The sequence below is a fragment of the Bos mutus genome, chromosome 22, assembly GCF_027580195.1.
Source record: "Bos mutus isolate GX-2022 chromosome 22, NWIPB_WYAK_1.1, whole genome shotgun sequence".
In the NCBI taxonomy this organism is placed as follows: Eukaryota; Metazoa; Chordata; class Mammalia; order Artiodactyla; family Bovidae; genus Bos; species Bos mutus.
The window spans coordinates 63,415,293-63,427,366 of record NC_091638.1 but is presented as its reverse complement, the minus strand read 5'-3'; positions in this window follow the sequence as shown (position 1 = coordinate 63,427,366).

Sequence of the window (12,074 nt, the reverse complement as noted above, 5' to 3'; positions counted from 1 at the left end):
CCATGCAGGGCACCTAGAAAAGTCTGTCTCCTGATCTGGGGCTGCCAATTTCCTTTCTTCCTCCCCTTCTCTCTTGGGTCTTGCCAGGACCCATGGCAATAAAATTGTTAGGGAATTTACTGCAAACTGGGTGGACTTGGAGGGCATTGTGCTAAGTGCAGGAAGTCAGACAGAGAAAGACAAATACTGTACAATCTCACTTACACATGGAATCTGAAAACTACAGTGAAAGCCGCTCAGTCGTGTCCGACTCTTTGTGACTGTATAGTCCATGGAATTCTCCAGGCCAGAATACTGGAGTGGGTAGCCTTTCCCTTCTCCAGGGGGACTTTCCAACCCAGGGATCAAACCCAGGTCTCCCGCATTGCAGGCAGATTCTTTATCAGCTGAGCCACAAGGGTAGCCCTGTCAGACAAAGTAAGTTCTTAATCTAGACCACTCTTTATCTTTCTCAGGATTTTTGTTTGATTGGTTGGTTGGCTGGTTTGTGGTTTTTCTCTGGTGTTGTTACTCATGATAAATGTCCCAACTGATGCAGAACCTAGAACCTGACACTAGGGTACAAAAATTACGGTGGAAAATAAAGAACTGTCATCTATAACATCGATAGTCACGTAAGCTTTTCTCAAGTCTATCACAAGGATGTAAAATTTATCAACACATTTTAAGATGCTCACTTATTTCTGATACCAGTGAAATGTGATAGTTGCTCAGTCGTGTGCAACTCTTTGCGACCCTATGGACTGCAGTGGGCCAGGCTCCTCTGTCCAGGGAATTCTCTAGGCAAGAAAACTGGAGTGGGTTGCCATTTTCCTTCTCCAATTTCTGAAACCGAAAACTGTACAAATTAAACCCATCAGTGAGTGAAAAAGAGACTCTCTCCCAGGACGTCTCACCCGTGGAACACACAGATGATATGAACCTGGAAGAGAGAGGTGGTCCTTGCGTGTTTGGGTTTGAATCTATAGGAGCCACCATTATAGGTTTTTCTAACTATTGTCCGTCTACATCTCTTTGCTTATTTGTTTTTCTTTCTACTTTTACAAATATTTGTTTATCATTAAATATCTGGCTGTGCCAGACCTCAGTTGCAGCAGGTGGCATCTTAGCTCCCTGAGCAGGGATCAACTCATGCCCTCTGCTTTGGGATTAAAAGTCTTTACCGCTGGACCGCCAAGGAAATCCCCTCTATTATTTTTTAATTCTATTCTTGGTCCAATTAACTGATTTCATGGCCATCCCCCACAATTTGGAGAACACCCTCACGGAGCACTAAATTGCATTTTCTCTCGAGTCCCCTGTAAGCCTCACTTAGGCCAGGCTTGACCTTGAAAAGCCACGTCTTGCACACCGTGTTGTATATACCTTATACACCTACACGGAGACGGCTGGATGGCATCGCCAGGCCAATGGACATGAGTTCGAGCAGACTCCAGGAGATGGTGGTGGACAGGGAGGCCTGGCGTGCTGCAGTCCACGGGGTCGGACACGACTGAGCGGCTGAACAGCAGCACATACACTGCGTAGCTGTAGCCGCAAGCGGAAGCCGCCAGTATCTGCAGATCTCACTTGAGTTCCTCAATCTAACCTAATCGAAGTTCCTAAAATCTAATCTGGGAGTTCTTCCCCATAGGCGTGAAATGGAAACAAAACAAAACAAAACCCTGTGATAAGACTGTGGGAGCCCACAAGGTGGGGTCCGCATGCCTATCCTGCTGAGAGTTGCAGACACCTCAACGGTGACTCCAGGGACCCCAGCCCAGCCTCACAGGGATGGACACGCAGTCCACGTGACAACCACCCACCTGGCTTCCCGAGGTCCACCCTGACCCATCTGCAGTTGGGTGGTCATGAGGCAACCAGGAGAGCAGGCTGAATAAACACACTCACTCAGAAGAAGACAAACTCATTTCTAAATTCCTTGGGTGACCTCAAGCTGAAGTTTTCAGCGAGGCAAAGCTCCCTATGTCAGGGACACTGGTTTTCACAGGTTACTGAAACTGTGTGTGTGTGTGTGTGTGTGTCCTAAGAGGCCGCACGTTCATCAGACCCAGGGTGACGATCAGTGAATGCTCTTTGGAGTGTGCGGTCAGTGTCCCTCTGAGCCAGGGTACTCATCGTCTCCTGGAGGAGACGGAGGGTGAGCCCGGCTCTTCACTCTGGGGTCTGAGCTTTACCCCCTGCATCTCCCTCGGCACCATGTCCTCCCAACTTTACCTAGGGCCCTCAGCCGGGCTGACCATGGTCATGGGGCCACAGATGGCTCTCAGGAGCTTCAGCCTCTGCAGTGGTACAAGTGGGTCCTTGATAAAATCTCGAATAAATCAAACTAGGTAATTCCATCCATGTTTGCGTGGTGAGATTTGGTCTGAGTCCATTTCACGCTCATTCACAAAGGAGGTGTGTTAAGGTCTTTATAACAAGCGTGGAGTGGGAGGACAGAAGGTCCCGGGAGGAGAAAATCCTCAAGAGCGAGGTCCACCAGCCCTCAGTGGTAGAAAGCATCAATTCTTCAATGCTCAACCTTCTTCATTGCCCAACTCTTATATCCATACATGAAAAGTAAGACAAATGAAATAGAAGCTACAGTGTTTTTAGATTTTTTGATATAATTCACAAAACCACAAAAAATGCGCCATTTTAAATCATACACTTCAGAGGATTTTAGTACCTTCAACTCTTCTGCACAACCGTTGTGCTATCCAATCCCACAACATCTCCATCACCCCAAAAGGAAACCCTATTCTCGTTGAAGGTCAGTCCCAGTGCCCCTCCCCAGTCCCTAGCAACCGCTCATCAGCTTCCGTTTCCATGCATTCACCTCTTGGACATGGCATACCCACGGGACCGCACAATACGTGGCCTTCTGTGTCTGGTTTCTCTGGCTTGGCATAATGTTGTAGCATGGGTCAATTTTTTATCCCATTTTATGACTACTTCTGGCTTTTTATTACAAAAAGACAAAAGATATTTGGATCTATTAATATATATGTCTTATGCTACATGAAAAAAATAGTACTATGAAAAACAAATTTATACAAATTTGCTAATACATGATAGACAGTTGCCTGCTTCCTAGTTTTCACTGAAAACTAAGGTTTATTAATAGCTAAAATGTATAATCCAGGTGTAAAGATAACACTTAGGAACAACAAAAAGGAAGGGAAACAGCTTTCTATAGAAAATATGAGAATAAAATGGGATTTTTTTAATAAAGAGTATGCAATAAATACGTGTTTTAAGGAAAAAAAGAGAGTAATTTTGTCCTAAAATAAAATGACTGGTCACTCCAGAATAAGAAAGGGAAAAGAAGACAAAGTCTAAATTGAGTAGAGAAAGCTTCAGAAGTTTTAAGGGAAAGGAATTTTATGTTAAGAGGTCAAAGCTGGCTAAAATTGTACAGATTTGTTTGTAAGTTGTTTTTTTTTTTCCTGAGCTCAATAATGTCCTGATACAAAATGAAGGTTTAATTTTCTTTCTGTTTAAGCCAGGACATTTCTTAGGTGATTAGTTTACTCTTGGTAAAACATGATAAAGGATTTTCTTTCCCTTTAATGTCATCTGCCCCGAGAAGGAAGATTCTGTGTGTTAGGAAAATGTTGTAAATATCTTTGCTGGAAACGGGATGGCTCTGAAACGTATTCTTCAGGAGAAACTGCAGTGTACACGATATCAGACCTCAGTCTTATACCTGACTTTGAGGTTTTGTTATCTACTTGCAAACTTCAGAGAAATCACAAAAGTTAGTTTCTACTTTACTCTTGACCCTCCTCTGAAAATATTTACCTTCAACCACAGGAAAAAATGCTTCCTCTTCCAAGTGATTCATGGGAAAAACCCTGACAAGGACTCTAGAATGCAGGTTTCTAATGACTTTAGGATCATAACATGGAACTGGGTAGGAATTTCTAAAACTCTAATGGAAAACTGATTCACAAACCTGCTAACCCAAGATCAAGCCAAACAAAAATTAACTGCTAGGGACTAAATGAACTGATGGTGATGATTGCAATTTTATGACTGCTTTTAAAGCGTTAGTAGTATTGGTTGCTCAGTCATGTCTGGCTCTTTGCGACCCCATGGACTGTAGCCCACCAGACTCTTCTGTCCATGGAGTTCTCCAGGTAAAAATACCGGAAGTGGGTCGCCATTCCCTTCTCCAAGGGATCTTCCCAAGCTAGGAATCGAGCCCAGGTCTGCTGCATTGCAGGCAGATTCTCTACCATCTGGGCCACCAGGGAAGCTTGGCCTTTTGCTAAGATCAAGCATCTGTTCTTACCAGTTTAAAGCATTGCTGAGTCTTTAATGTTTTGTTCTCCAGATTTAGAGGATGTATTTTCTCCTGTCTTTTAAGCTGTCTATAACTTGCAGCAGTTTGATAAAGTGTACTTCTTGTAATTTTTCTTTCTTTTCTTAAATTAAAAAAAAAACCTTTTTAGTTTGTATTGGAGTCAATTCAGATCAGATCAGTCGCTCAGTCGTGTCCGACTCCTTGCAACCCCATGAATCGCAGCACGCCAGGCCTCCCTGTCCATCACCAACTCCCGGAGTTCACTCAGACTCACGTCCATCGAGTCAGCGATGCCATCCAGCCATCTCATCCTCTGTCGTCCCCTTCTCCTCCTGCCCCCAATCCCTCCCAGCATCAGAATCTTTTCCAATGAGTCAACTCTTCGCATGAGGTGGCCAAAGTACTGGAGTTTCAGCTTTAGCATCATTCCCTCCAAAGAAATCCCAGGGCTAATCTATATTTCAGAAGTCTCTCTGTGGACAGTGTTTTAGAGATACCTCCAGTGAGGACTTTTCTTTTTAGGTAGTTTTATTCATATTTAGCTTGTACTGCTTTTCACCTTAACATAAGAAAAGCATTTCATTATGAATAGTTGCTGAATATCCTGCTAATATGTTTTATAATTCCTTTCTGTGAGAATTTTATTTTTTCTGCTGATAGTTTGAAATGAAGCTTCAGTAATTTGCTTTTTGGAAAACATTAGATAGGATCATTTCCTTGGATATGCAGATGTAAAAATAAATCAAGGAATTTGAAATTAAGGTTCATGTTCTAAATTATATTATCAATTATTAGTCTTTATTGCCATGAGAAAGTATAGTGCCAGGTACACTTTCATCTGCATTAATTATGTCAATTACATATAATTTATTTCTATTAAATTAGAAATACACATCACATCCATTAGCAGATGAGAAGCTAAATATTTTCCCAGGCTTATTTACTAGTTATTTTTTGTTTTCTTTTTTCATATTTTGTTACCCATTTTTTTGAATCATCTGATGTGTAACAAAACTATTAACCCATGATTTGTCAGTGTTACGTAGATTTATTTACAGTGTCTTTTTGTGTTAGTTGCTTAGATTTTTAGAAAATTGCAATTAATTTTGATTAAATACTTTATTTTTCCTTTCTTTTTTTAAGATTTGAATGACCTAAATTCAAAGGGTTTAATATGTGCTTTTCAGAAACTAAGAGAGGAAAGAAGTTTATAGATGAGTTTTCTTCTAGATTTTCTTTATTTCTATTTCAGAGTATAACCCCACAACTCATATTAATTAGGCTTGTTTATGGCCATCATTTCAAAAGGAAAAATCCTCCCCTACTAAATCTTTACCCAGCATTCTCCAGTAATTGCCTGGACTTGATTGCAAGACAGTAGCATTGATTTCAGACAGTGGAATCTGGTAATTGTCCTCAGCTGTCCCCCAGAGTAAGAACATTTTTACATGAATAAGTGTGCATAATTGATTTTTTAACCAAGAATTCTTTGGCCCTTTAGTATAGTTTAGATACTGTTGCAAGTTCCTGTATAGTATTATTTAAATCATAATTATGATCTGCAAGTAGAGTAATTTTCCAAGTTTTAATTGCTAGTTTCATCTAAATAGTACTAGTTACTAGAATTATTTTACAGCAAGAGTTGGTAAAGTATCTGACTCATTTATTGCCTGTTTTTATAAATAAAAATTTTGTTATCACAGCCATATCCATTTATTTACATACAGCCTGTGAATATTATTGACAGTACAGTGGCAGATGGGAGTATTCATGACAGATTGAATGGCAGGCAAGGCCTACAATATTTATTATCTTTCCCTTTAAAAGAAAAAGTCTGCTAGTCTCTTAGAGAACCACTTTCAAAGATGAAAACATAAGGTGGAGCCAGTAGGGGAGTGTTGGTACTATAGAATGTGGAAAAGGGAAAGGTATTGTAAGGAGAGTAGAGGAAGTAAACATTGCAGAGTAGAGAATCAGATGAATTTGGCCATAAGGGTCTTCTTAAAGTCTGCTATACATGTAAATGGGTAAAGACATTTAAACAATTGATAATGTTTTCTTTTTCATTATAAAAATGTAAAGCATGAGTGATAGCCAAGAAAAATGGGAAAGTAAACCACAGATTTTAAATAGCCACGTTTCAACCATAGTGGGATTTTTTTTCCTTTCATTTTACCCATTTGCTTTTCTTTTGAAAACATAGTTGTAATCATGCTTTTAAACTACTCTACTTATGTATATCATTAATGTTCCTTCATTTTATTACATAATCCTGAATATCATTTGTAATGAATAAATGATGGTCCCTTCATGATTTAAAAAAAAAAAAAGTCTAGAATGAGGAACTCTGAAGCTTTCATACAGCTACCTTTTAAACTTGTAGTAAAGTTGCATTTAAGTAATTTATTGTTCAGACAAATTTCACCCAGTGTGTGGACATAACAGCCCTGGCCAGCCTGAGCCGTAGTGTTGGATGAGCACTTGGCATTGGATGAATGGACTCGAGGGTTTGGAAGCAGGAAACTCCATTTCCTGCTGCTTCGTTCAACGAGGCAAAGCTATGCCCATTTTTACACCAGGTTTTGTAACTCAAACCAACTGGTTGGAAGAGAAATCTCTCTGGGAATGTTGGGGCAAACCCTGATTTTCCCTTTTTCCTATTCCCATGTGGAAGAGCGTCCACTAACGTGACGCTGAGTGACGCTTTGTCCCACTTCGCACTCCTCTCGCGTTGGAGGAGTGAGTTACGTCGGTGTGTGGCCACCAGTGAACCACGTGCCTCCACCCAGAAGAACTGAACCAGCAAGTGTTGACAGATCGGAAGGCTTGTGACCTTCCCCTTCTCTGCCACAGGCCAGAGTGAGGCTGGCCCGGCTCAGCGGGGGCTCCCTGCTGCCATCAGGACCTCACGCTGTAACATATTCTTCACCCGCTTTATGAACAATAAAGCTCCTACTTTGTTGTCCATCTGCCTTACTCTTTCTTGGCTTTGCTTTTATAAGAGGACTTTTGGATACATATTTAGAAAACGCAAGGAGTAAAGTATGAAACTCGAGAGCCCCCCTCCACTTCTCCAAATATTTCACTCTTACTATTTATCTTCCCCAAATTTCTCCATAATTATAACACATATTGGGTTGGCCAAAAAGTTCATTTGGGTTTTTCTGCGCAATCGAATGGAAAAACCCAAATGAACTTTTTGGCCAACCCAATACAATATGTGTATGTACATGTGTTACTCACTCGTGTCTGACTCTTTGCGACCCCATGGACTGTAGCCCACCAGGCTCCTCTGTCCATGGAATTCTCCTGGTAAGAATACTGGAGTGGGTTGCCATTCCCTTCTTCAGGGGATCTTCCTGACCCAGGGATTAAACCTGTATCTCTTGATTTCAGGCAGATTCTTTACCATCTGAACCACCAGGAAAGCCCGACAATATGTGCATGTACCTACATACTGACGTCAGCATTAATGTCAATATCCATATGTGTTAGTGGATAAAAGGAATCATACAGCAAGATCTCTTCTGCAGCTTCCTTTTTATTATCAAATTGACTGAGGCGTGATTCACACACAGTAGAAGGCCCACGTCCTAAGTTCAGGCACGCCTCATTTAATTGCACTTGGTTTGATCATACTTTGCAAACACTGCATTTTTAAAAAATAAATTGAAGGTTTTTGGCAACACTTTGTGTCTCTGTGTCACGTGCTGGGAATTCTAACAATTTTCCAAACTTTTTCATTATTATTTTATTTGCTGCAGTGATCTGTGACGTTATTACTGCAAAAAGATTATGTCCCACTGAAGCCTCTGATGATGGTTAACATTTCTTTAGCAATGAAATATTTTTTAAGTAAGGTATGTATAATGCTTTTTAAATATAGTTTTTTGGTTTCTTTTTGGCTGTGCTGGGTCTTCGTTGCCGCGGGCTTTTCTCAAATTGCAGCGAGCGGGCTTACTCTGCAGTTGCAGCGCCCAGGCTTCTCCCTGCACTGAGTTCTCCTGTTGCAGAGCACGGGCTCTGGGGATCGCGGGCTTCAGTAGTTGTCACACGTGGGCTCAGTAGCTGCGGTTTCCGGGCTCTAGAGCACAGCCTCAGTAGTTGAGGCACAAGGGTTTAGCTTCTCCAGGACATGTGAAATCTTCCCAGACCAGGGACCAAACCCATGACTCCTACATTGGCAGGCGGAGTCTCTACCACTGAGCGCCTAGGGAAGTCCTGTACATTGCTTTTTGAAACATAATGCTATTGCACAATGAACAGACTATAGTATGATGTGAACACGACTCAGACGCTGGGAAATCAGGAAACCCATGTGATCACTTTATTGCAGTCCTTTGGAACTGAACCCACAGTGTCTCCAAGGTATGTGTGCGTATACCTGGATAACTTTTGACAGATGTAGACGCCCGTGTAACCTCCAACACATTCAAGAGTCAGAACACTTCCTTCACAGTAGGAGGTTCTCTTGGGTCCTTTTGGAATCCCTACATTAATGAAGCTTCCATCCTCCCCTCCCTGGACAGCTGTGGGGCTATATGGGCAGATTCCTGTTCTCTGAGTAACATGCAGACCAGCCTTCCAGAAGCTTTATGAGCTAAACTGACATTTGTGCTACATTCCTGGGTCAGGATAGGCATTTTGATGCTAAAATAGACTATTGAAATAGGAATCACAGTGTCCAACACTCAAAATTTCCATTTACCATTCTCCAAGCAAGAATACTGGAGTGGGTTGCCATTCCCTTCCGCAGAGGATCTTCCCAACCCAGGGATCGAACCCGGGTCTCCTGCATTGCAGGCAGATTCTTTACTGATTGAGCTACAGTTTTCCCCAAATTGATATACAGATTTAATGTAATTCCTATTACAATTCCAGAAAGATTTTTTTGGTAGATACAGACAAGATTATTCTAAAATGTATACGAAAAGGCAAAAGAACTAGAATTTCCAGAAAACATTTCGAAAAGGAAACTCAAAGTGGGAGAAATCACCCATCTGAACTATAAACCCTACCACACAACTGCAATAGTCAAGACCGTGTCCTCTTACTGTAAGGACAGATACAGAGATCAATGCGACAGCATAAAGAGTCCATGAAGTCACGAACCACAGCAGACGAATCCTGCCCGTGGGTCCCCCCGCCTGCTGCTTGGAGGAGGAAATCCAGCTCCTGGGAGAGGGGTGAGCGTAAGCACTTCAGAGACACAACAGGCCTACAGGCCTTTAATAAAGGTGCTGGTTTGGTAGAAATGGTTTTATTTTTTTCCCCTAGGGATCATGAATGTATTCAATGAATTTGTTCATGTAAGACTTTTTAACAACACACATAATTTCTCTCCATTTTTTTTCAAAAACAGATCAAGAATTTCTATTTTAGAAGTATTATCATCTCAACCTTTGAAGTTGGATGGCCGTTATTTTGATTCCTCAACTGGTCTCTCAGTTGACCTAGACAGACTTACTTGAAATTAATTGTTTGATCAACTGCAATTAATGGAAAAGAGAGAGATGTCTGATTTGCCTCCTACAACCCCAGTCAGGGCTGGGAATGACCAGATCTCAGAACGCCTGCCCGACGGAACACAGCGACATGATCACCACGGGCTTGGTGAATCTGACGTGAGGGTCTCAGATCTGCAAGGATTCCACATCTTTACTAAAAAGACAAAATCCAGCTCCATTCATGGATAAAGGAGACATGTTTGAGCTCCTGGATGCCATGCTGCCCTGGTTCCCTCTTTCTCTGATTGGGCAGAGCTGGGCTGGACTGGACATCAGCCTGAGAGATGGACATAGGAGAGGCTGTGACTTTCCTGGAGATCTTCTTCGCTTGGGAGACTGTCGCTAAGAACAGAGTAATTAACAGTCAGACAAGCTGGGGGATATCACAAGATTTCAGATAAAGGCCTGAGCCCTGGTTTGCAAGTGGCCTTCATACAGGAATGCCTGAGGGACACAAGACACTTGATTACCCCTTATCAGGACCCCGTTCAAGGCAGAAATCCTTAGAGAGCTTCCTGACGCCTGGGCGAACCAGTTCTGTCCAAGAGGACCTCCCAGGTATGACAAAAGATTTATCTAACTAACTGCTTTCCTTTTCAACAATCTTAACCCAGATTTGTGTTTGCCTGGAATTTAAAACCTCGGGACACCATGGTGCAAAAGTAGGGTTCCAGCTGCTGTCACCAAGGTCTGATCTTTGACCTTCTGGGACAGCCTCTTGGTCCTTCTGATCTAACAGCTTAGCTGCTAAACTGATGTTTATTTCTTCTCCAAGATTCTCTCTGTTCAGTCTAAGTTACTTTGGTGAGAGGTGGGGCAGCTAGATGAATTTGAAGGAAGGAGGGGCCAGCGTCCTGGCCCTCTGAGAGGCTCACCCCAAAAAGGACTGAGGCGCCCAGACATGCTAAGACATGACTGATCCCTGAAAACATTACACCGCGTGGAGGAAGGCAGACACATGGGGCCACGCATCGTAGGATCCCGTTTACATTGGAATGTTCAGAACAGGCCAGTCTGTGAGTCATCATCCTGGTGGCTGCCGAGGGCAGATGGGGAGTGACAGCCAGTGGGTACCAGCATCCTTCGGGTGATGAGGATGTTCTGGAATTGGACGGGGGTGGAGGGGTGCCCATCATGAATGTGCTGAATGGCGCCGAGTTGCTTCACTCCGTGTTATATGAATTTCACCTAAACAAAAAGTCAAGGAGGGTGATGATGGGGTGAGAAAGCACTCACCTCTTAGAACCAGAGGAAGCGCTTCAGTCCAAATGCAAAGGTGACCTCGGGGTGTGGGCTGTGCAGGCGGGACCGCTCCCTCAGAGCCGACTCTCAGGACCCCAGCCCCTCTGCCGCGTCTGTTTCCCTGTCGCTGGGGCAGGCATCCTTAGACACCCGGCTTGGCCCAGGTGCAGGGACCACGCCAGGCGCTGAGGGCCCCCCTTGAGCACAGATGTCTCTTCCTGCTGCTTGAACAAAAAAACGGGTTATGTGTCATCGGGGTGCGGGGTGGTCTCCAGGCTCGAGCCTGGGTCTCAGCCAGCCAGGTGACAGGCCACCTGGGGTCTCTTCTCACTCAGAGGGGAGGCCCACCTTGCCCCCCAGAAATGTCTCATCATTAAATACTAACCTCCTAGCTGGAAACCAAAATTCTATCACCCTGGGCTTGGTCACAGGGCCCTGTTGGCCAGTTTCCTGTCCATAGCATGGTCCCGGGCTGGAACACCCTGACCCAGGGCCATGACCCTGACCTGGGGCCATGACCCTGACCCGGGGCCATGGCTGCATCTGACCCTGGTGTTGCCATGGGCGCCAGCGGTCCCCAGGCCCCAGGCCTCCTCATATGACCACAGTAGACCTGATTCTGATCTGCAGCCCCTGCTGACCTCAGACACGAGACACTTGGCAGCCTGGGACGGGGGCGGGGGCCGCGGGTCGGACTGTGCTGTCTCAAGTAGAGAGGCTGACCAGAGGAGATTCTGTTATCCTGGAAATGGGGTGGGGACGGTTTCTAACTCAGGACCAACCTGGAGCTGGGCCCTGATGTTTTCTTGAACCCAGTGGTGCCCCAAATGAGACTGCAAACCCCAGGACCAGGGAAATCCCCAGGTACGCGGTGGGCATTTGTCAGTTCACAGAAAGAGTGTTGTTCCAGAGCCTTCTGTGATTCAGGAGCAAAGCAAAGACCTCCTAGGTATGACAAAAGATCTATCTACCTGCTTTCGTTTTGAAATAACCTTAACCCAAATGTGTCCTCCAGCTTAGGACCAGGCAGGTAG